At 38.0% G+C, this 24820-nt stretch overlaps 2 long non-coding RNA genes across 4 annotated transcripts in view; one reads left to right on the forward strand and one right to left on the reverse strand.

Moving 5' to 3' along the window:
* The window catches only part of LOC111774922 (uncharacterized), a 53746-nt gene that overhangs the window by 24815 nt on the left and 4111 nt on the right, over window positions 1-24820 (reverse strand). The window lies entirely within an intron of this gene.
* LOC138915511 (uncharacterized) lies at window positions 166-23961 on the forward strand. The gene is made up of 3 exons (XR_011421543.1): window positions 166-249; window positions 1135-1201; window positions 23824-23961. It is a non-coding gene; the product is annotated as an uncharacterized lncRNA (long non-coding RNA).

A 24820-nucleotide genomic window follows, 5' to 3' on the forward strand; every position in this document is an offset into this window, starting at 1 on the left:
TCAGGTCCCAACCTGAATATCAAAGCTGCCTGCTCTGGCCACCCTATTCAAATGAGCTACCACACCACGCCTAACTCTCTATTATTATTAATACCAGCCTCTTTGTTTCCTTCCTAGCACTTGGCAATGTGTAATTATGTATCTATTTGTCTAATCAGCCTGTCTCCCTCTCTAGACTTGTCAGAATGGTGAAGGCAGAGACGATGTCCATCTGGGTTACTGTTGGATCTCAGAGCATGTGCACACTAGGTGAGCAATGAATATCTAATGGACTAATTAACTAAGCAACGGAAATGAACTGAATGCTCACTACCGCTCTTTTTACCTCAGCAGCTTCTTCATTCAACTTTTAGTTGGTTGAAGGGCTCTGGGAACTAAACTCCATGAGCTTTTGATTAGATGGTTCTAAAATTTGGGACCACAGTTTTCCTTCCCTGAGGATTTTTTAGATACTGACCCATTGTTTTCTAGCACTAAAATGGAGAATTCTGACGCCAAACTAACTTGCTCTTCTTGATTTTTTTAAGGCACTATCTATAGGAGTTTTACACCTATAGATGTTTTCTTTATGTTTAAATTCCAGTATTTTTATTAGGCTATGTCTCTGTGCTGAGTTATCTTTCCAAAAAATGTCATTGAAATACACTTTTAATTTTTTTCTCCCAATTTTTTATCATAAAAAATTTCAAACTTAGAGAAAAGTTGAGTACAGTGAACACTTGTATACCCTTCACCTAGATTTATCAGCTGTTAGCATTGCCACATTGACTTTATCTCTCTTTGTATATACTACGGATACATATATCTATATTCTTTTATCCGTCAGGATTCTCTAGAGAAACAAAGCCAAGAGGATATATCTATATCTATCTTTCTATCTATCTGTACCTCTATATAGATACATAATTCTTTACTCTGTTTCTCTCGCTCTCTCAATCTGTGTGTGTCTATATATATATATCTATACATATATATGTATAGATATATCTCTATATATACATACAGAGATTTGTTTTAAGAAATTGGCTCATGCAATGTGGGGGCTGGCATGTCTAAATCCATGGGGCAGGCTGACATGCTGCAAACTCAGGCAGGAGATGCTGCTGCAGTATTGACGCAGAATTTCTTCTTCAGGAAAACCTCAGTTTGTGCCCTTAAAGCCTTCAACTGATTGGATGAGGCCCCACCCAGACTGTCAAAGGTAATGTCCTCTATTTAAAGTCAACTGAGGGGGCAGCCGGCATGGTGGCGCAGCGGTTAAGTGCACACTTTCCACTTTGGCGGCCCAGGGTTCACCAGTTCGGATCCCTGGTGTGGACATGGCACTGCTTGGCAAGCTGTGCTGTGGTAGGCGTCCCACATATAAAGTAGAGGAAGATGGGCATGGATGTTAGCTCAGGGCCAGTCTTCCTGAGCAAAAAAAAAGAGGAGGATTGGCAGCAGATGTTAGCTCAGGGCTAATCTTCCTCACAAAAAAATAAACAAAAAAATAAAGTCAACTGGATTGTAGATGTTCACCACATGGACAAAAAGACTGTCACAGCATCACATAGAGTACCGTTTGATTTAAAAACTGGGTACCAGAGCTTAGCTGAATTGACATATGAAATCAGCTATCAAAATTATCTACATGTTACTCTATACATCTATAGCTCTCTGTTTATAGAGTATATATACATATATGTGTGTGTGCAAGTAAAATTTGTAATTTTGACAGACCATTTGAAAGTTGCAGAAATCCTGACACTTCACCCATAAACATTTCAACATGTTTCTCCTGAGAACTAGGACACTCTCCTACAGAACCACAAGACAGTGAGTACAACAGGGTAACTTAACTTTGATACAATAACATTAAAATTTCCCCAATTGTCCCAATAGCATTTACTGAAGATTACCTATTGCCTTAGTTGTTTTGTCTTTTTACTCTTTACTTCTAGAGCAATCCTACACCTTTTTTCTTTCGTCACATTGATGTTTCTGAAGAGCCCTGGCCATTTGTGTTATAGAATGTCTCACAACCTGCCTTTGACTGATGGTTCCTTCATAATTAGATTCAGGTTAAAACTTGAGTCAAAGAATACTGAATAAATAATGCTGCATACTTACCATCAGATCCCTCCAGGAGGCACATATCAGCTTGTCTCATCACTGGTGATGCTGTTTTATCACTTGATTCATGTAGCGTCTGCCAGATGTCTCTATTAATAAAGACATGCTTCCTCCTGTAAAATTCCTAAGTAATCTGAGGGTTGATACTTTGTGACTATCCTGATCCTCAACAACATGTCCTCTAATGGTATCAGTGTCCATTGATAATCTTTGTCTGAATCAGTTATGGTCAGCATTGACCATTGCGAAATTGTGATTTTTCTCATTCTCTCACTACTTCTTCATTTATTAGCTGCCATTCTTCTGCAAAAGAGAACTTTCTCCTTTCCCCTTTCTTTTGGAGCATCGCTATGACTCATGAATTTTTTTTCTAAATCAGTGTTTTATAATCCATTACCATCGCTATTCTTTTTGATAGCCAAAGCATCCCAGTATGGCCAGTGAGAATCCTTCAAGATGGATCCGGGGCACGCACTTTCCGGCTCAATGATAAGTTTTAGGCTAAACTTGAGCTTTCCCTGCCCCAAAAAACCTGGAATCAGCCATTTTTCTAATTAGTCCTTCCTTTTACTTTACCTTTAAGTGGTATTTAGAAACCAAGTCCTGTGCTCATTTCTACTGGACTAGGAAATGTATGCATGTGTGCATGTGCTTGTATTCTCCCCGCCTTTTCCATATCCAAAGGACAGCATGCTATATAACCTCTTTCACACCTTGCTTTTTTAATTTAATCATTCACAGAGATCTTCCTCATTCTTTTTAGAGCTGCACAATATTCCACTGTGTAGATGCACCATAATTTATTAACCAGTCTCCTATGGATGGGCTCTTGCATTGTTCCAGTAATTTCGTAGTGCAAATAATGCCACCATGAGTAACCTTGTAGAAATTTTGTTTTGTGTAATTGGAAGGATACACCTTTAGTGTGAATTTAGCAGGAATGATGACACAAAGGGCAAATGCATAGTTACTTTTGTTAGACACTGCAAAACTCCCCTCTGGAGAGGTTGTTACCAATTTGCATTCCCAACAACATGTATGGGAAGGCCTATTTCCCCACAGCCTGGCACAAAGAGAATGTCATGCACTGTCTTAATTTCTTCCAATCTGAGAGCTGAGAAATGGTATCTCATTGCAGTTTTACTTTGCATTTTTCATATTATGGGTAAAGGTGAATATTTTCTCATATGTTTAAAGGCCCTTTTTCTTTTTTTCTGTGAACTGTCTGTTCAAGTCTTTTGACCATTTGCCAGCCAGATATTGTCTTTGTTTTCTCTTGGTTTTTAAGAGTTATTTAGATATTAGGCAGATTATCTCTTTATATGTGATACCTATATTGCTATATTTTCTCCCACTCCATCTTTGTCTTTTGACTTCACTCATGGTGCTTTTTTCCTACTAATTATATGGTTTCACTTTTTACATTTAGATCTCTGATCCGTTTGGAGATTATTATGATATGTGTTGTGAGATATGGATCCAATTTTATGTTTGTTCAAAAGGTTATCCAGTTGTTTCAATACCGTTTATTAAAAAGTCTATCTGTTCTCTGGTGGTTTGAGAGGCAAAGTTTTTCATATATTAAATTTCCATACATACTTGGTTCTATTTCTGGATTTTCTGTTCTATTATACTGATCAGTCTGTCTCTTCACACACCAGTACCACACACTTTTAATCAAAGAGATTTTATAGTATCTGGTAGGGCTAATCCACCCTCATTATCTTTTTTCTCTTTACATAGCTATTCCTGCGTGTGTATTTTCCCATATGTGCACTTTAGAATCAGCTTATCTACCTCCAGGGGAAAAGATTGTTATTATTTTTATCCAAATCACGTTAAATTTATATACTAACTTGGGGAAAACTGATATTCTTTTAAATTAATAAACTTTATTTTTTAGAGAAGTTTTAGGTTCACAGCAAAATTGAGCAGAAAGTACAAAGAGTTCCCATATACCCACTGTTCCCACATATGCACACCTCCCCAACTATTGACATCCTGCACCACAATGGTATATTTATTACAATCAAAGAACCTACAATGACACATGATTATCACACAAAGTCAATAATTTTGTATTAGGGTTCATTCTTGGTGTTGTATATTCTATGGGTTGTGATAAGTGTATAACAATAAGTACATATCCGTCATTGTAGTATCATACAGAATAGTTCCGTTGCCTTAAGAAATCTTCTATGCTCTGCCTGTTCATCCCTCTCTCCCCGAACCCCTGGGAACCACTGATCTTTCTACTGTCTCCAAAGTTTTGTCTTTTCCAGGGTGTCATATGGTTGGAATCATGCAGTATGTAGCCTTTGCAGATTGGCTTCCTTCACTTAGTAATGTGCATGTAGCGTTCCTCTCTATCTTTTCATGGCTTGATAGCTCATTTCTTTTTGACACTGAATAATATTCCATTGTCTGGATGTACCACAGTTTATCCACTCACCCGTTGAAGGACATCTTGGTTGCTTCAAGTTTTGGCAATTATGAATAAAGCTGCCATAAACATCCGTGTGCAGGTTTTGATGTGAATATAAGTTCAACGACTCTGGGTAAATACCAAGGAGAGTGAGTGCTGGACCATATGGTAAGAGGATGTTTAGTTTTGTAACAAATCTCCAAACTGTCTTCCAAAGCAGCTCTACCATTTTGCATTCCCACCAGCGGTAAATGAGAGCTCCTGTTGCTCCACATTCTCTCCAGCATTTGGTGTTGTCAGTGTTTCAGATTTTAGCTATCTAGTAGGTATGTATTAGTACGTCGTTGTTGTTTTAATTTGCAATTCCCTAATGACATATGATATCAAACATCTTTTCATATGCTTACTTGCCGTCTGTATATCTTCTTTGGCGATATGTCTGTTCGGGTCTTCTGCCTATTTTTCTGTTTTTGTTTTTGGTTTTTTTGTCTTTTTTTAAATACATATATTTTTCATTGAGTGCATAATAGTTTACATCATTGTAAATTTCCGTTGTACATTATTTCTTGTCTGTCACCACATAAGTGCTCCCCTTCACCCTCTGTGCCCATCCCCAAACCCCTTCCCCTCATAACCAGTCAACTGTTCTCTTTGTCCGTGTGTTTGTTTATCTTCAACATATGGGTGAAATCATATGGTGTTTGTCTTTCTTGGTCTGGCTTATTTCGCTTAACATAATACCCTCCAGACCCATCCATGTTGTTGCAAATGGGATTACTTTGACTTTTTTTTTATGGCTGAGTAGTAATTCATTGTATATATATACACTACATCTTCTTTATCCAATCATCGGTCAATGGGCACTTGGATTGCTTCCATGTCTTGGCTATTGTGAATAGTGCTGCAATTAACATAAGGTTACATAGGTCACTTTAGATTGTTGCTTTCAAGTTGTTTGGGTAGATACCCAGTAGTGGGATAGCTGAGTCATATGGTAATTCTATTTTTAGTTTTTTGTGGAATCTCCATACTGTTCCATAGTGGCTGCACCAGTTTGCATTCCCACCAGCAGTGTATGAGGGTTCCCTTTTCTCCACACTCTCTCCAACATTTGTTAGTTTTAGTCTTAGTGATTATAGCCATTTTAATAGGTGTAAGGTGGTAGCATAGTTTAGTTTTGATTCACATTTCCCTGATGATTACTGATGTTGAACATCTTTTCATGTGCTTATTGGCCATCTGAATATCTTCTTTGGAAAAATGTCTGCTCATATCCACTGCCCATTTTTTGATCAGGCTGTTTGTTTTTTTATTGTTCAGTTGTGTGAGTTCCTTATATATCATGGAGATTAACCGTTTGTCAGATATATGATTTGCAAATATTTTCTCCCAGTTGGTGAGTTGTCTTTTTGTTTTGATCCTAGCTTCTTTTGCCTTGCAGAAGCTCTTTAGTCTGAAGAAGTCTCACTTGTTTTTTATTTTGTTTCCCTTGTCTGAGAAGACACAGTATTCAAAAAGATCCTTTTAAGTTCGATGTCAAAGAGTGTACTATCTGTATTATCTTCCAGCAGTTTTATGGTTTCAGGTCTTATCTTCAAGTCTTTGATCCACGTTGAGTTTATTTTTGTGTATGCCATGAGATAATGGTCTACTTTCATTCTTTTGCAAGTGGTTGTCCAGATTTCCCAACACGATTTATTGGAGAGACTATATTTTCTCCATTGTATGTTCTCAGCACCTTTGTCGAAGATTAGCTGTCCATAGATGTGCGGTTTTATTTCTGGGCTTTCAGTTCTGTTCCATTGATCTGTGTGCCTGTTTTTGTACCAGTACCATGCTGTTTTGATCACTATGGCTTTGTAGTACAGCTTGAAGTCAGGGATTGTGATGCCTCCAGCTTGATTCTTTTTTCTCAGGATTGCTTTAATAATTCGGGGTCTTTGGTTGCCCCATATGAGCTTTAGGGCTCTCTCTTATATTTCCGTGAAGAATGTCATCAGGATTCTGATTGGGATTGCATTGAATCTGCAGATTGCTTTGGGTAGTATGGACATTTTAACTATGTTTATTCTTCCAATCCATGTGCATGGAATCTCTTTCCATGTCTTTATGTCATCATCTATTTCTTTCAATAATGTCTTATAGTTTTAATTGTATAAGTCCTTCACCTCCTTGGTTAAATTTATTCCTAGATATTTTATTCTTTTTATTGTGATTGTAAATGAGGTTGTATTCTTGAGTTCTCTTTCTGTAAGTTCATTATTAGAGTATAGAAATGCAACAGATTTTTGTAAGTTGATTTTGTGCCTTACAACTTTACTGTAGTTGTTGATTATTTCTAACAGTTTCCTAATGGAGTCTTTAGGGTTTTCTAGATATAAGATCATGTTGCCTGCAAACAGCAAGAGTTTCACGTCTTCATTTCCTACTTGGATTCTTTTTATTCCTTTCTCTTGCCTAATTGCTCTGACCAAAACCTCCCATACTATGTTGAATAAGAGTGATTATAGGGGGTACCCTTGTCTTGTTCCTGTTCTCAGCGGATGGCTTTCAGTTTTTCCCCATTGAGTATGATGTTGGCTGTGGGTTGGTCATATATGTATGGTCTTTATTACGTTGAGGTAATTTCCTTCTATCCCCATTTTGTTGAGTTTTTATCATAAATCACTGTTGGATCTTGTTAAATGCTTCTTCTGCATCTATTGAGATGATCATATGGTATTTATTCTTCATTTTGTTAATGTAGTGTATCACATTGATTGATTTGTGGATGTTGAATCACCCTTGTGTCCCTGGTATAAATCCCACTTGATCATGATGTATGATCTTTTTGATGTATTGCTGTATTTGGGTTGCCAATATCTTGTTGAAGATTTTTGCATCTATGTTCATCAGTGCTATTGGCCTGTAGTTTTCTTTTTCTGTGTTGTCCTTGTCAGGCTTTCTTATAAGAGTGATGTTGGCCTCGTATAATGTGTTAAGAAGTGTTCTATCGTCCCTAATTTTTTGGAATAGCTTGAGAAGGATAGGTATTAAATCCTCTTTGAAAGTTTGGTAGAATTCTCCAGGGAAGCCATCTGGTCCTGGATTTTTATTTTGGGGGATGGTTTTGATTACTGTTTCAATCTCTTTACTTGTGTTTGGTCTACTCATATTACATATTTCTTCTTGATTCAGCTTTGGGAGGCTGTAAGAGTCTAAGAATTTATCCATTTCTTCTTGATTGTCTATTTTGTTGGCATATAGCTTTTCATAGTATTCTCTTATAATCCTTTGTATTTCTGTGATATCCATTGAAATTTCTCTTCTTTCATTTCTAATTTTATTTATCTGAGCTTTTGCACTTTTTTTCTTTGTAAGTTTGGCTAGGGGTTTGTTGATTTTGTTTATCTTCTCAAAGAAACAGGCCTTTGTTTCGTTGATCCTTTCTATTGCCTTTTTTGTTTCAGTTGCATTTATTTCGGCTCTGATTTTTATATTTCTCTACTTCTGCTGACTTTGGGCTTTGTTTGTTCTTTTTCTAATTCAGTTAGGTGTGGTTTGAGACTGCTTATTTGGGTTTTTTCTTGTTTCTTAAGGTGAGCCTGTACTGCAATGAATTTCCCTCTTAGTACCACTTTTCCTGCATCCCATATGAGTTGGTATGGTATGTTTTCATTTTCATTTGTCTCCAGACATTTTTTTATTTCTCCTGTAATTTCTTCAATGATCCATTGGTTGTTCAACAGCATGTTGCTTAGTCTCCACATCTTTGTCTCTTTCTCAGCTTTTTCTTCTAATTAATTTCTAGCTTCATATCAGTATGATTGGAAAAGATGCTTGTTATTATTTCAATCTTCCTAAATCTATTAAGGCTTTCCTTGTGTCCCAACATATGGTCTATTCTTGAGAACGGTCCATGCATACTTGAGAAGAATGTGTATTCTGCTGTTTTGGATGGAGTGTTCTATACATATCTGTTAAGTCCAACTTGTCTAGCTTTTCATTTAATTTCACTGTTTCCTTGTTAACTTTCTGTCTGGATGATCTATCCATTGATGTGAGTGGAGTGTTGAGGTCCCCTACTATTATTGTGTTATTGTTAATATCTCCTTTTAGCTTTTTTAATAGTTGCTTTATGTACTTTGGTGCTCTTGTGTTGGGTGCATAGATATTTATAAATGTTATGTCTTCTTGGTAGAGTGTCCCTTTGATCATTATATATTGCCCCTCTTTGTCCCTCTTTACCTGTCGTATCTTGAAGTCTACTTTGTCTGCTATAAGTATTGCAACACCTGCTTTCTTTTGTTTGCCATTAGCTTGGAGTATCATCTTCCATCCCTTCACTCTGAGCCTGTGTTTGTCCTTGGTCTGAGATGTGTTTCCTTGAGTCAGCATATTGTTGGGTCTTCTTCTTTAACCTATAGCACCCCTCTGTGTCTTTTTATCGGAGCATTCAGTACATTTACATTTAGGGTGATTATTGATATAAGAGGACTTAATGCTGCCATTTTATCACTTATTTCCTGATTCTCCTGAAGTTCCTTTGTTTCTTGTCTCATGTCTTTCTGCCTACCAATGGGTTATGTATTTTTTTATGCTGAGTTTATTAGTTTTCTCCTTATTCATTATTTCTGTCTCTGTTCTGCTTTTTTGTTTAGTGGTTACCATGAGGTTTGTATGCAAAATCTTGTAGATAAGATAGTCCATTTTCTGATGGCCTCTTATTTCTTTAAACTAAACCAATTCAGGCCCCTTCCTCTTCCTCAGCTATGTGGTTTTTGTCATATCTTATTCCATCTTGTGTTGTGAGTTTGTGATTAAAATGACAAGATTATCTTTGTTTTTGATGTTTTCCTTCCCTTTATCTTTAATGTTACACTTGAGTATTTGGTAACCTCTTCTGATGTATTGCTACTATTTTCTGATTTTGCCTGCCTATTTATCTCCATACTCTGGGCTTTGTAATCCCTTTCTTCCATTTTTTTTTTTTTTTCAGGTATGAGAGCCTTCTTGGGGATTTCTTGTTGGGGGCGTCTTGTGGCTACAAAGTCCCTTAGCTTTTATTTATCTGGGAAAGTTTTTATTTCTCCATCAAATCTGAAGAATATTTTCACTGGATTGGGTATTCTTGGCTGAAAGTTTTTGCCCTTCAAAGATTTGAATATATCATTCCATTCTCTCCTAGCTGTAAGGTGTCTGTTGAGAAATCCACTGAAAGACTGATAGGGGTTCCTTTACAAGTCTTTTTTCTGCCTTGCTGTCCTTAGGATTTTCTCTTTGCCATTGACTTTTGCCAGTTTCACTACTCTATGCCTTGCAGTAGGTCTTTTTACATTGACACATTTAGGAGATCTGATAGCCTCTTTCACTTGTATTTCCATCTCCTTTCCCAGGTTTGGGAAGTTCTCCACTATTATTTCTTTGAGCAAGCTTTCTGCTCCATTCTCCTTCTCTTCTCCCTTTGGAATACCTGTAATTCTTATCTTGTATTTCCTAATTAAGTCAGATATTTCTTGGAGACTTTCTTCTTTTCTTTTTAGTCTTAGTTCTCTCTCCTTCTCTATCTGGAGCACTTCAATATGTCTGTCCTTGATTATGCTGATTTGTTCCTTTATGATGTCTGCTCTAGCATTCAGGGAATCCATATTTTGTTTTATCTTATCCATTGTGTCTTTCATCTCCAATATTTCTGATTGGTTCTTCTTTCTTTTTCTTTCTCCCCAAAGCCCCCCAGTACATAGTTGTATATTCTAGTTATAGGTCCTTCTAGTTGTGCTATGTGGGATGCTGCCTCAGCATGGCTTGATGAATGGTGCTAGGTCCATGCCCATAATTCAAATTGGCGAAACCCTGGGGATCTGAAGCAGAGCTCACCTCAGCCACAGGACCAGCCCCTGGTTCTTCTTTATAGTTTCAATATCTTTTGTGAAGTAGCTCCTAAACTTGTTGAATTGTTTCTCTACATTCTCTTTTAATTTGGTGCTATTTTGTAGCTATTTTGAATTCTGTGTCATTTAGATTACATATTTCTGTGTTTTGAGGATTGATTTCTGGGTACTTGTCATTTTCCTTCTGGTCTGGAGATTTAATATAATTTTTAATACTGCTATAGGGCGTGGCTTTGTTCTTCCATGTTGTGATATTATTGATTGCCATTACCACCTATTGCCACTGGGTAGGGCTCAAGCAGTGCATATTTTGAGCCCTCTGCCTTCCACCAGAATCCCAGGTGCTAGAGCTGGGTGCTGGGTGGGTGGGGGGAGGAGTGCTTTCTTCTCCTGTGTTCTCTCAGGGACTTCTCAATCTGCCCCTGCTATTTGCTCTCCTGGGGTATTGGTTTGATGAAGTCACCCCTACGATAGCTAGTCACTAGTCACCTCAGAAGAGGGCTTTCCCCTAGGTTGTGAGGGACCTCAGGGATCTATGATTTTCCTGCAAAGGGGCACCCCCGTCTTCCTTCCCTCTTGGAGGCTGCATGCAATCCCTGAATCACAGTCTTTTTGGGAGGGAGTGAAGCTTTCTCTTACCTGGCTCCACCTCCTCTGAGGGGCGTTCCAGCACCTCCACTTTCCAACGTATGGCTGCATGGGTCTCTCAGACGTCATTTGTGTTGTGTGGATGTCCTCTGTTGGAATAGGAATGTCCTTTTCATTGTTTTGTGGAGGGGAGAGTTTACTGGGAGAGCTCACTCTGCCATGATCCTGACATCAGTCCAAACTCTTTTCTGCCTATTTTTTAAATGAATATTCATTTTCTCACTGTTGAGTTCTTTGTATATTTTGGATAACAATCTTTATCAGATGTGTCTTTTGAAAACATTTTCTCCAGGTTATGGCTTGTCTTATCACTCTCTTGACATTGTCTTTTGCAGACAGGAGTTTTAAATGTTGATCAAGTCCAGTTTATCAATTATTTCTTTCATGGATCATGCCATTAGTATTGTATCTAACAAGTTATTGCATAATCAAGACATCCTAGATTTGTCTTATATTATTTTCTAGGAGCTTTATAGTTTTTGTGTTTTACATTTAGGTTTATGACACATTTTGAGTTAATTTTTGTGAAGGATGTAAGGTCTGTGTCTAGAGTCTTTTTTCCATGTAGATGTCCAGTTCCAGAACCATTTGTTGAAAAGAGTGTCTTTGCTCCACTGTATTGCCTTTGCTCCTTTCTCAAAGATTTGTTACCTATATTTATGTGAGTCTACTTCTGGGCTTTCTATTCCATTCCATTGATCTATTTGTCTATTATTTTGCCACTACCTCACTCTCTTTATTACTGTAGCTTTATAGAAGGTTTTTTTTTCGTTTTTTGTTTTTTGAGTAAGATTAGCCCTGAACCAACATCTGCTGCCAATCCTCCTCTTTTTGCTCAGGAAGATTGGACCTGATCTGACATCTACGCCCATCTTCCTCCATTTTTTCTTTTTTTTAATATATGGTATGCCTGCCACAGCATGGTTCGATAAGCAGTGTATAGGACCACCTCCGGGATCTGAACTGGGGAACTCCAGGCCACCAAATTGGAGCACACGAACTTAACAACTGCTCCACTGGGCTAACCCCTAAAAAAAGTCAAGTAGTATCAGTTCTCTGATTTTGTTCTCCTTCACTAGTGAATTGGCAATCTGGGTCTTTTGCCTCTCTATATAAACTTTAGAATCAGTTTGTTGATAACCACAAAATAACTTTCTGGGATTTTGACTGAGATTTCACTGAATCTATAGATCAAGTTGGGAAGAACTGACATCTTGTCAATATTGAGACTTCCTGTTCGTAAACATGGACTATCTCTCCATTTGTTTAATATTTCATTGATGTCTTTCATCAGAGTTTTGTAGTTTTCCTCACATAGGTCTTATACATATTTTGTTAGATTTATACCTAAGTATTTCTTTTGGAGGAGGAGATGTTAATGTAAATGGTAATGTTTTTAATTTCAAATTCCACCTGTTTGCTGCTAGTATATAGGTAACTGATTGATTTCTTTATAATAAGCTTGTATCCTGCAACCTTGCTATAGTCACTTATTAGTTCCAGGAGTGTTTTTGTCAATTCTTTTGGATTTTATGACAATCATGCCATCTGTGAACAAAGACAATTTTGTTTATTCCTTCACAGTCTATATAGCTTTTATTCTTTTTCTTGTCTTATCACATTAGGTAGGACTTCCAGTGTGAGGTTGAAAAGCAATGGCAAGAGCACATATTCTTTCCTTATTCCTTGTCTTAATGGGAAAGCTTCTAGTTTCTCACCATAAGTATGATGTTAGCTGTAGGTTTTTTATGGATAATTTTTATAAAGTTGAGAAGTTCCCTTCTATTCCTAGTTTGCTGAGAGTTTTCATCATGAATGGGTGCTAGATTTTGTTAAATGCTTTTTCTGTATCTATTGATGTGATCATGTGATTTTTCTTTCTAGTCTGTTGATATGATGGATTACATTAATTAATTTTGATTGTTGAACAGCCTTGCATACCTTGGAAAATTCCCACTTGATCATGATGTATAACTCTTTTTATACCTTTTTGGACTAATATGTATCTGCTAATATTTTGTTAAGGATTTTTGCATCTATGTTCATGAGAGATATTGGTCTAGAGTTTTCTTGTAATGTCTTTGTCTGGTTTGGATATTAGGGTAATGCTGGCCTCATAGAATGAGTTACGAAGTATTCCCTCTGCTTCTATCTTCTGGAAAAGATTGTAGAGAATGGGTATAATTTCTTCCTTAAATGCTTGGCATAATTCACCAGTAAACCTGTTTGGACCTGGTGCTTTCTGTTTTGGAAGATTATTAATTATTGATTCAATTTCTTTAACAGATGTAGGCCTATTTAGACGTTTATTACTTCTTGTGTGAGTTTTGGCAGATTCTGTCTTTCAAGAAGTTGGTCCACTTCATCTTTGTTACCAAATTTGTGGGCACAGAGTTGTTCATAATATGCCTTTATCATCCTTTTAATATGCAAGGGATTTGCAGTGACATCCCCTATTTTATTTCTGATATTAGGAATTTGTGTCTTCTTTCTTTTCTCCCTAAGTAGCCTGGCTGGAGGCTTATTGATTTTATTGATCTTATTAAAAAACCAGATTTGGTTTTGTTCATTTTGTGTATTGATTTCCTATTTTCAATTTCATTGATTTCTGGGCTAATTTTTATTATTTCTTTTCTTCTATTTACTTCGGATTTAATTTGCTCTTATTTTTCTAGTTTCCTAAGGTAGAAGCTTATATCAATCTTAGCAGTTTCTTCTTTTCTAATATGTGCATTCAATGCTATAAGTTTCTGTAAGTACTGCCTTCACTGCATCCCATAAATTTTGGTAAATTGTATTTTCATTTACTTCAAAACATTTAAAAAATTTCTCTTGCAATTTCTTTTTTGGCCCATGCATTATTTAGAACTGCATTGATTAATCTCCAAGTATTTTTGAGATTTTTCAGCTATTTTCTCTTGTTGATTTCTAGTTTAATTCCACTGTGGTCTGAGATCAGACTTTGTATGACTTGTATTCTTTTAAATTTGTTAAGGTGTGTTTTATGGCCCAGAATGTGGTCTCTTTTGGTGAATGTTCCATGTGAACTGAAGAAGAATGTGCAGACTTCTGTCTTGGGATGAGGTAGTCTATAGGTGTTAATTATATCCAGTTGATTGACGGTTCTGTTGAGTTCAACTATGTCCTTACTGATTTTCCATCTGCTGGTTCTGCCATTTCTGATAGAGGAGTATTGAAATCTCCAAATAAAATAGTAGATTCATCCCTTTCTCCTTGCAGTTCTATCAGTTTTTGCCTCATGTGTTTTGACACTCTTTTTAGGTGCATACACATTAAGGATTTTTATGTCTTCTTGGAGTACCCCTTCATCATTATGTAATGCCTCTCTTTATCCCTGATAATTTTCCTTGCTCTGAAGTCTGCTCTGTTTGAAACTAATATAGCCACTCTTGCTTTCTTTTAATTAGCATTAACATGATATATCTTTCTCCATCCCTTTCCCTTTAATCCATATATGTCTTTATATTTAAAGTGGGTTTCATATATACAATACGTAGTTCTGTCTTGTTTTTTCATCCACTTTAATAATCTCTGTCTTTTAGTTAGCATAGTTGGACTATTAATATTTAAAGTGACTGTTGATAGAATTGGATTAATGTCTACTATATTTGTTACTGTTTTCTATTTGTTGCTTTTGTTCCTATTTTTGTCTTCCACAACTCTTCTGCCTTTTGTGGTTTTAACTGACCATTGTATGATTTCATTTTCTCTCCTTTCTTAGCATATCAATTATATATAGTATATATTTTATATTTATATATATATATATACATATATTTTTTTTAGTTTTTTAGTGGTTACCCTAGAGTTTGCAATGTACCTTTATAACTAATTCAAGTCCACTTTCAAACAACACTACACCACTTCATGGGTAGTACAAGTACTTTATAATAATGAAATAATCCTAATTCATCCCTCCTATCTCTTCTACCATTGCTGTCATTCATTTCACTTATACATAAGAATGTTTAAGTATATATTTGCACATACATAATTGAATACATTGTTGCTATTATTTTGAAAAACTATCTTTTAGATCAATTCAGAAAAAGAAAAATGAAAGTTTTAATTTTACCTTCACTTTTTCCTTCTCTGATGCTCTTCCTTTTTTGTGTAGATACAAGTTTCTGATCTATATCATTTTCCTTCTCTCTGAAGAGCTTCTTTTAGTATTTCTTGCCAGGCAGGTCTACTGGCAACACAGTTCCTTAATTTTTGTTTGTCTGAGAAAGTCTTTATTTCTCTTTCTCTTTTGAAGGATAATTTAACAGGGTACAGAATTCTAGGTTGGTGGATTTTTCCTCTCAGCACTTTAAATATTTTACTCCATGTTCATTTTTCTTGCATGGTTTCTGAGAAGAAGTTATATATAATGCTTTTCTTTGTTCCTCTGTAGGTAAGATGTTCCCCCCCCCACCTTCTTTTAAGATTTTTTTCTTTATCTTTGATTTTCTGCAATTTGAATATGATATGCTTAGGTATAGTTTTCTTTTTAGCACTTATCCTGGTTGGCATTCTCTGAATTTCCTGGATATGTGGTTTGGTGTCTGACATTAATCTGGAGAAATTCTTAGTTATTACTGCTTCGATATGGCTTCTGTTTCTTTCTCTTTGTCTTCTTCTGGTATTCCTATTATATGTTACACTTTTTGTATTTGTCCCATAGTTCTTGGATATTCTGTTCTGTTTTTCTCAGTCTTTTGCTCTGTGCTTTTCAGTTTTGGAAGTAACTTTCTACTGTCATATCCTCAAGCTCAGAGATTCTTTCCTTAGCCAGGTTAAATCTACTAATGAGCCCATCAAAGGGATTCTTCATTTCTGGTGCAGTCTTTTTGATATTTAGCATTTCTTTCTTTCTTTTTCTTTTTTTTTAAAGACTGGCACCTGAGCTAACAACTATTGCCAATCTTTTTTTTTTCCTGGTTTTTCTCCCCAAATCCCCCCAGTACATAGCTGTGGATCCTTCTAGTTGTGGCATGTGGGATGCTGCCTCAGCATGGCCTGATGAGCAGTGCCATGTCCATGCCCAGGATCCAAACTGGTGAAACCCTGCACCACCGAAGCAGAGCTCGCAAACTTAACCACTTGGCCACAGGGCTGGCCCCCAGCATTTCTTCTTGATTCTTAAAATTTTTATCTCTCTGCTTACATTATTTATCTGTTCTTGCATGTTGTATACTTTTTCCATTAAAGCTCTTAGCATTTAATCACAGTTTTAAAAAGTTCCTGCTCCAGTAATCCCAACATTCCTGCCATATCTGACTCTGTTTCTGACACCTGTTAAATCTCTTTAAACTATTGCCCTCCCAGCACAGGAATGTGTTCACCAGCCCAGAAATTCTCAGAGCCCTGTCCTCTGGGGGTTTTTATGGAGATATCATCATACAAGCATGATCAATTGTTAACTCAATCTCCAGCCCCTCTCACCTCCATGGAGGTTTTGAGGGTTGGGCTGAAAGTTCCAGGTTTCTAACTAAGGTTTGATTTTTGGTGATCAACTCCCATTTTGAAGCTATCTAGTCACCTGCCAAGATCTGCTATATCGTAACAAATGATGCTCCTATCACCTAGGAAATTACAAGGGATCCAGGAGCTCTGTGTCAGGAGCCAGGTACAAAGACCAAATATTAGAACAAAAGACTCTCCTATTACTATCATTCTGGAAATTACAAGGATTTTAGGAAATCCATTTGGTTTTCTTGAAGTGCAATTTACATAGAAAAAGTAGAAACAGGTTAATCTTTTCCCTGTTTCTCCAATGAGTTGGTGACCTAGCAAACTCCAAACGTGACCAATGAGGGTTTTTTAGTATCACTATGAATTTATGATTATATATGATTGTGTGTATGTGTGTTTCTAGGTAGATAGGTATAGATATATATGCATATAAATATATATGTACATATGTGCATGTATGCATATGTATGTGTGTAGGTAGATATATATAGACATCTATTTACATATACACACATACACATACATATATATTTCCATGTATATAATTATGTGCTTCGGTTTATTGTAGTCCTTACTTGTTTTGTTCCTCAAACATTTATCTTTGTCCAGAAGAGCCACTTCAAAGTTGGCTTCTCCAATAATTTTAAACTCTTTGTTCTTTTATATTTCATTTGATAAAGTCAATTAAGCAAAAGGTGCCAGCAACAGGATGAAATTTAATATTTACCTCAGTGATTCTCTAAGTTTCGCCTTAAGTAATACTCAGTGTGCACTTGAATCCCAAGAAGGCTGAAAAACATTGTTTTAAATAACTTACCAAACAGTAAAATTCATGATCTAGGAAGATGTACCATGTTTATCCTGTGGTTTCATATACTCTATGTCATATCTGAGGATTTTATTTCCCCAAGTCCTATGATATTATGATTTAAGAAGCTATTAGGAGCCTTCCTCAACATCGAACCAAATATATGTGACCCACACAGCCTTCCCTCTTGAAACTCCTAACATTTTCAAATATCTCCCTACTGACTCCCTTTAGCCTATGAAAATGCTCAAATCTCTGAAAACAAACAAGAAACAAAACTTCTCCCTACTCTTTTCCTTGCATTTATCTCGAGTACAGTCTTATCTCCATCTTTCTTTCCTCAACTAAGTCTCTTGATGTCTTTAATGTCTCTACTTACCAGTTCACTCCACAATTCATTCCAACAAAAGGTAATCTGATGAAGATCACTGAGGTACTCCACATTGCCAGTTCAGTTTGTTTGTTTACAAATCCTCTTGGATGAATTTACATTACTGCTTACTTAATCCCTCCGCAAGACTCTTTTTTTCTTTCCTTTGGTGAGGAAGATTTGCCCTGGGGAACATCTGTTGCCAATCTTCCTCTTTTTGTTTGAGGAAGGTTGTGGCTGAGCCAACATCTGTGCCAATCTTCCTCTATTTTATGTGGGATGCTGCCACAGCATGGCTTGATGAGCAGTGCTAGGTCTGCACCCAGGATCCAAACCCACAAACCCTGGGCCACTGAAGCAGAGCATGTGAATTTAACCACTATGTCACTGGGCCAGCCTCTTTCCTCAAGACTCTTTTAGCTTCTTTTCCTCAAGACTCTTTTAGGCCACTCTCCTACTCTTACATGCTAGTGTTTCCCTAGCCTCTGACCTTAGTATCATGTTCTTCTCTCTCCTAAATTCTCTCTTGGGGTGATCCCTTTATTTACATGGTTTCAAATGTAAGCATTTTTTTGAATGAGCTGGACTCCATGTGGTGCTGTCTCCCACTGTCTGTTCAAACCTGTTCCATGGGCTTTCCTTGCTCTGGCTGAAACTCAGGAAGATACCAGAACTTCTCCAGTCTCTCAGTCACAAGAAAAGTCTCTTATCAGTCATTAAAATTTTCAGGCCATCTAAGGTTATATCATAATCCAAAATGTCACTTAAATGAAAGCTTCTGCATACTCTCTCCCATCTTAAGGTCTGTGATGTAAAATTGTCTGCTGAATATAGTCCTTTAGATGTAGTAGTGGACTTTTGTACTTTTTGTCTCTCTGGCATCTCTCATCTTACCTCCCCTCATTCTAGTATAAGAAGCTTCTAGAAGACAAGGATGCACACTGTCACCACTCTTACTTGACATAGTACTGGAGGTTTGGCCAGAGCAATTAGGCAAGAGAAAGGAATAAAAGGAATCCAAATAGGGAGTGAAGAAGTGAAACTCTCACTGTTTGTAGATGACATGATCTTATATATAGAAAACCCTAAAGAATCCATTGGAAAGCTGTTAGAAATAATCAACAGCTACAGTAAAGTTGCAGGGCACAAAATCAACTTACAAAAATCTGTTGCCTTTCTATACTTTAATAACGAACTTACAGAAAGAGAACTCAAGAATACAACTCTATTTACAATCTCAACAAAAAGAATAAAATATCTAGGAATAAATTTAACCAAGGAGGTGAAGGGCTTATATAATGAAAGCTAGAAGACCTTATTAAAAGAAATAGATGATGACATAAAGACATGGAAAGAGATTCCATGCACATGGATCAGAAGAATAAACATAGTTAAAATGTCCATACTACCCAAAGCAATCTGCAGATTCAATGCAATCCCAATCAGAATCCCGATGACATTCTTCATGGAAATAGAACAAGGAATCCTAAAATTCATATGGGGCAACCAAAGACCCCGAATTATTAAAGCAATCCTGAGAAAAAAGAACCAAGCTGGAGGTATCACAATCCCTGACTTCAAGCTGTACTACAAAGCCATAGTGATCAAAACAGCATGGTACTGGTACAAAAACAGGCACACAGATCAATGGAACAGAACTGAAAGCCCAGAAATAAAACCGCACATCTATGGACAGCTAATCTTTGACAAAGGTGCCAAGAACATGCAATGGAGAAAAGATAGTCTCTTCAATAAATCGTGTTGGGAAATCTGGACAACCACTTCCAAAAGAATGAAAGTAGGGGTCTGGCCCGGTGGCGCAGTGGTTAAGTGCGCACATTCTGCTTCGGTGTCCCAGGGTTCGCCGGTTCAGATCCCGGGTGCAGACGTGGCACCGCTTGTCAAGCCATGCTGTGGTAGGCATCCCACGTATAAAGTAGAGGAAGATGGGCATGGATGTTAGCTCAGGGCCAGTCTTCCTCAGCAAAAAGAGGAGGATTGGCAGCAGATGTTAGTTCAGGGCTAATCTTCCTCAAAAAAAAAAAAAAAGAATCAAAGTAGACCATTATCTCACGCCATACACAAAAATAAACTCAAAATGGATCAGACGTGAAGATAAGAGCTGAAAGCATAAAACTGCTGGAAGAAAATATAGGTAGTAGTACACTCTTTGACATTGAATTTAAAAGGATCTTTTTGAATACCATGTCTTCTCAGACATGGGAAATGAAAAAATAAACAAGTGGGACTTTATCAGACTAAAGAGCTTCTGCAAGACAAAAGAAACTAGGATCAAAACAAAAAGACAACTCAACAACTGGGAGAAAATATTTGCAAATCATATATCTGACAAACGGTTAATCTCCATGATATATAAGGAACTCACACAACTGAACAACCAAAAAACAAATAGCCCGATCAAAAAATGGCCAGAGGATATGAGCAGACATTTTTCCAAAGAAGATATTCAGATAGCCAATAAGCACATGAAAAGATGCTCAACATCACTAAGCATCAGGGAAATGCAAATCAAAACTACACTAAGACACCACCTTACACCTATTAAAATGGCTATAATCACTAAGACTGAAAATACCAAATATTGGAGAGGGTGTGGAGAAAAGGGAACCCTCACACACTGCTGGTGGGAATGCAAACTGGTGCAGCCACTACGGAAAACAGTATGGAGATTCCTCAGAAAGCTAAAAATAGAATTACCATATGACTCAGCTATCCCACTACTGAGTATCTACCCAAATAATTTGAAATCAACAATCCAAAGTGACATATGCACCCCTATGTTCATTGCAGCACTAACCACAGTAGCCAAGACATGGAAGCAATCCAAGTGCCCACTGACTGATGATTGGATAAAGAAGATGTGGTATATGTATACAATGAAATACTACTCAGCCATAAAAAAAGACAAAATAATCCCATTTGCAACAACGTGGATGGACCTGGAGGGTATTATGCTAAGCGAAATAAGCAAGACTGAGCAAGACAAACACTATATGATTTCACTCATGTGGAATATAAACAAACACATGGACAAAGAGAACAGTTGAGTGGTTACCAGTGGAAGGGGGGTGAGAGGTGGGCACTGGGGGTGAAGGGGAGCACTTATATGGTGACAGACAAGAAATAATGTACAACAGAAATTTCACAATGATGTAAACTATTACGAAGTCAATTAAAAAAAAAAAAGTCAAGTGATTTGGGGAAATCTAAACCCAGCCTAAAAGTACCTACATGTAGGACACGTGCAAAGCAAAAAAAAGTAAAAAGGAAAAGAATGCTGGTGGCCTCTAGAAGTTGGAAAAGGCAGGGAAACGGACTCTTTTAGAGCTCCAGAGGGAGTGCAGCCCTGAGACACCTTCATTTGGGCCCAGAAAACCTGTTGTGGACTCTCATTTCCAGAATTGTAAGAGAATAAATGTGTGTTGTTGTTGTTGTTTTTAAAAAAAGGAACTTCTTTCTTATAGGAGGTCTCATTCATGAGATTTTGGTGGGGCTGACCCCACTCCCACCCATGCCACAAAAGTCAGACAGGCCTGTCCATCAGAGTACCTCACCTCTTTCATCACGGATTGGATGAGAGATGGAGCTGATTGGAGCTGAGCCAATCCCAACCCCTGCCACATCTTTCCTACTATAACTCTTCACTGGGGTTACTGAGCTGGGAGGATGGATGTGAGTCTGGAGACTAGACGCCATCTTGTTCACCACAGAGACTGGCAGAAAAAGAGCCCTCCACATCAGTTGAGCCTCTGCTCCCAGGATTTCCTAGTGAATTCATTTGAGATAGATCTCACAACTTTCACTTGAGAAACGCATGACAGATGTCCTTACAGGAAACTTAAAATCCTCAAACATGTCCAAAATGGAACTATTTTTTCTTCCCCTTCTACTTTCATTCCTTCTATCTCTACCAACTCCTGTATTTTAAAATCAGAAACCTGGCACACAACCCTACATACAACAGTTCTCAGTCCTGTCTGTTCCCTTTCCTAAATATCTCTAGAGTCCTTCCTTTCCTTTCTCTACAAGCCCTAGTCCAAGCCCTCATGTCAGACCCTTACAATAGCCTCCTTTTCTGATTTTTCCTTTTCCGATCTTACCTGATCAAATCTGTTCAGCCACCTGGGCTGTCAGTCCAACACACAAATCTGGCTTCACCATCGCTCACTGGAAAATACCTCAAATTTGCCAAATGGTTTCTAAGATAAAGTCCAACCTCCTTGTCAGTCAACAAAGCCTTCCATGACCAAGTCTTGCCTGCCTCTTGTCTCCCACCTCTTTCCATCAATTTCTACTGGGCAATACCAAGCTTTATTGTCTCCTGTAGATCCCAATTACACGGCTCCTGCTCCCTCTGTCTAGCATGCCTCTCTTCTGCCCTTTTTCTTGTCTGCTCAGGCCTTAGCTCTTCCAGGAAGCCATCTTCAGCTCCTAGGCGAGGCCAAGTGCCCCTCACATATGATCCCATCACAGCCAGTAAGTTGCTTTTTCCATATTCTATCAAAGTCCTTTCTTTCATCTGTTTTCCTGATTGTAAATGATGAGAGTACAGGGACTCTATCTCACTTATTATTATTATTTTTTTTTGACGAAGATTAGCCCTGAGCTAACTACTGCCAGTCCTCCTCTTTTTGCTGAGGAAGACTGGCCCTGAGCTAACATCCATGCCCATCTTCCTCTACTTTCTATGTGGGACGCCTACCACAGCATGGCGTGCCAAGTGGCACCATGTCCGCACCCAGGATCGGAACCCGCGAACCCTGGGCTGCTGAGAAGCGGAACGTGACAACTTAACTGCTGCACCACCGGGCCGGCCCCCTCGCTCATTTTTATATCCCCAGTGCCTGGCATTCAACACGTGCTTTCTGGACAAAATTGCCACATATTTTTTTATTTTGTCAAACTGTCCGAAAATTCACCAATTAGACATATTTGGGGGTATCCGACATTCTTGGTAAAATGTAAAATTCACCTTGCCTTTTAAGTTTCATAGTTTAAAATGAATCCATTTGATCAGTTACTTTTATTTTAAAACCTCACTGATATGAGTCATTAAGAGAGTGGATTTGGAAAGACAACACTGTGTACCAGTTAAAGAATTCAATCTATAAAGTCATAGAATTCCCCAGGTAGAATTCTGACTCTGCAATTCATAAGCTGAGTGACTTTTGCGAATAACCCAGCTTCTCTAAGCCTGTTTACTTACCCATATTGGGAATTGTTTTACCTACCTCATAGTGCTGTTTTAAAGTTTAAATAATACAGGAAATACAAGTGCCTCTCATAGTGTCTACGTGGCCCACATAAATATTCAATCCAAGGTAGCTGTTATCATTATTGTCTTTAATTAGGGCAGGTCTGGGAGGATGCCACATGTGGGGAGGGACGCTGGGTGGGGTGGGGAGAGGCAACATCCCAACCTTGAACATTTGTCTTTGGCAAGCTCAGTTCAGAGCAGAGTGTCTGCCCAGATTCTTCTATGTTCACAAGTAGTATGGAATTTGGGGATCTTGGCATGAGTATTTCTCAGTCACTGTCACAGACCCCACGTCTTATCTCTAGTCAACGTCTCACCTGCCCACTGGAGAGAGAACATGGAGTAATGCAGAAGAAAAAGTAGGTATCACCTCTCATCCGTGTGGTGCTGTGCAGGTCATTAGGGCTCCTTCACATTCACGGTCTCATCTAGACTCCACCACAAACCGTGTGTTGGCATTTTTATCCCAGTTTTACAGATGAGGAAACCAAGGTTCATCGAAGTTTAAATGACTAACTCCAGGTCACAGAACTAAGAAATAGCTGAATTAGGATTTAAATTAGGCCTTTTGATTCCAAGTCTAATGCCTTTTCTGACTCATGTTTAGTGGAGATCAGACCAAAAGGGCCACTAAAAAAAAAGGAAAAGCTAAGCAGGAGGTAAGGTCATAGGATGAGAAAGAACTATCTGGTAGGGACAAAATCACTAGGGCTGCCATCCCTCCTAAGCAGCAGAGAAAGGATAAATATGTGTTTGGGCAATGAAGGCCTTAGGAGCAGGTGCTAGGGGGGCAATGTGAATAATGATGACATAATAACGGAATTTTTTTGACAGGAAAAAGAATTTATCTGGAAAGCTTTGAAGAAATCATTGACTCTTCATTTTACAGATGAAGAAATCCAGACCCAGGGAGACGCCTGACCAGCCTTAGGTCTCATACCATTAATGGGAGAGCCAGGTCCTAGGGCCAGCCAGGACTACTGGTATGGCTGGCTGTGTTAAAATATTGAAATGCTTTTCTCTTTTCTTAACAGCTATATTAGGGTATAATTTACATTCCATAAACCTCACCCATTGTAAGCATACAGTTCAGTAATTTTGAGTAAATTTATACAGATGGGCAACCATCACCACAATCCAGTGTTAGAACACTCCCATCACTCCCAAAAGAAAACACTTCTATGGTGGTGAGTACATAGCCACTGCCCTCAAATTCCCCAAAGAATTTCCCTTCTTCCTATAGCCTCTGAATCCCCCCAGATCTTCCCCTGATCTAATTACAGATACTTGGCCCACTGAGCAGGGAGCGTCCAGCACCCTGCCCCAGCACTGAGCAGATTCTGTTCTGCATGGTTGGTACCTGTGCCACATCTATCATTAAATAAGTTTAGTGTCATCCCTGGGAAGGATCAAGGCAAGTGCAGCTCAACTCTTCTGGTTCCCAATCCGGATCCCGGGTGTGGACTTACGTACTGCTTGACCAGCCATGCTTTGGCAGTGGTCCCACATAAAACAGAGGAAGATGGACACGGATGTCAGCTCAGGGCCAGTCTTCCTCAGCAAAAAGAGGAGGATTGGTGGCAGATGTTAGCTCAGGGCTAATTTTCCTCAAAAAAAAAAAAAAGTGAACAAAAAGAAAACAGTGCTATGAAATTATGTCTACATAAAAGATAGACAGGTTTTGAAAGGGCAAGAGGTTGAGCTGGTATCCATTTTCACCTCTTCAGTAAAGGTGTTCCTATCTTGAGGTTTACACACCTCTGCCAATGGTTGAACTTCTGAGGGTCAGGTAGCTCCATGACATACAAAATTCATAAGCATGTACATTTTT

This window comes from Equus caballus, chromosome 9 (assembly GCF_041296265.1).
Source record: "Equus caballus isolate H_3958 breed thoroughbred chromosome 9, TB-T2T, whole genome shotgun sequence".
Lineage (NCBI taxonomy): Eukaryota > Metazoa > Chordata > Mammalia > Perissodactyla > Equidae > Equus > Equus caballus.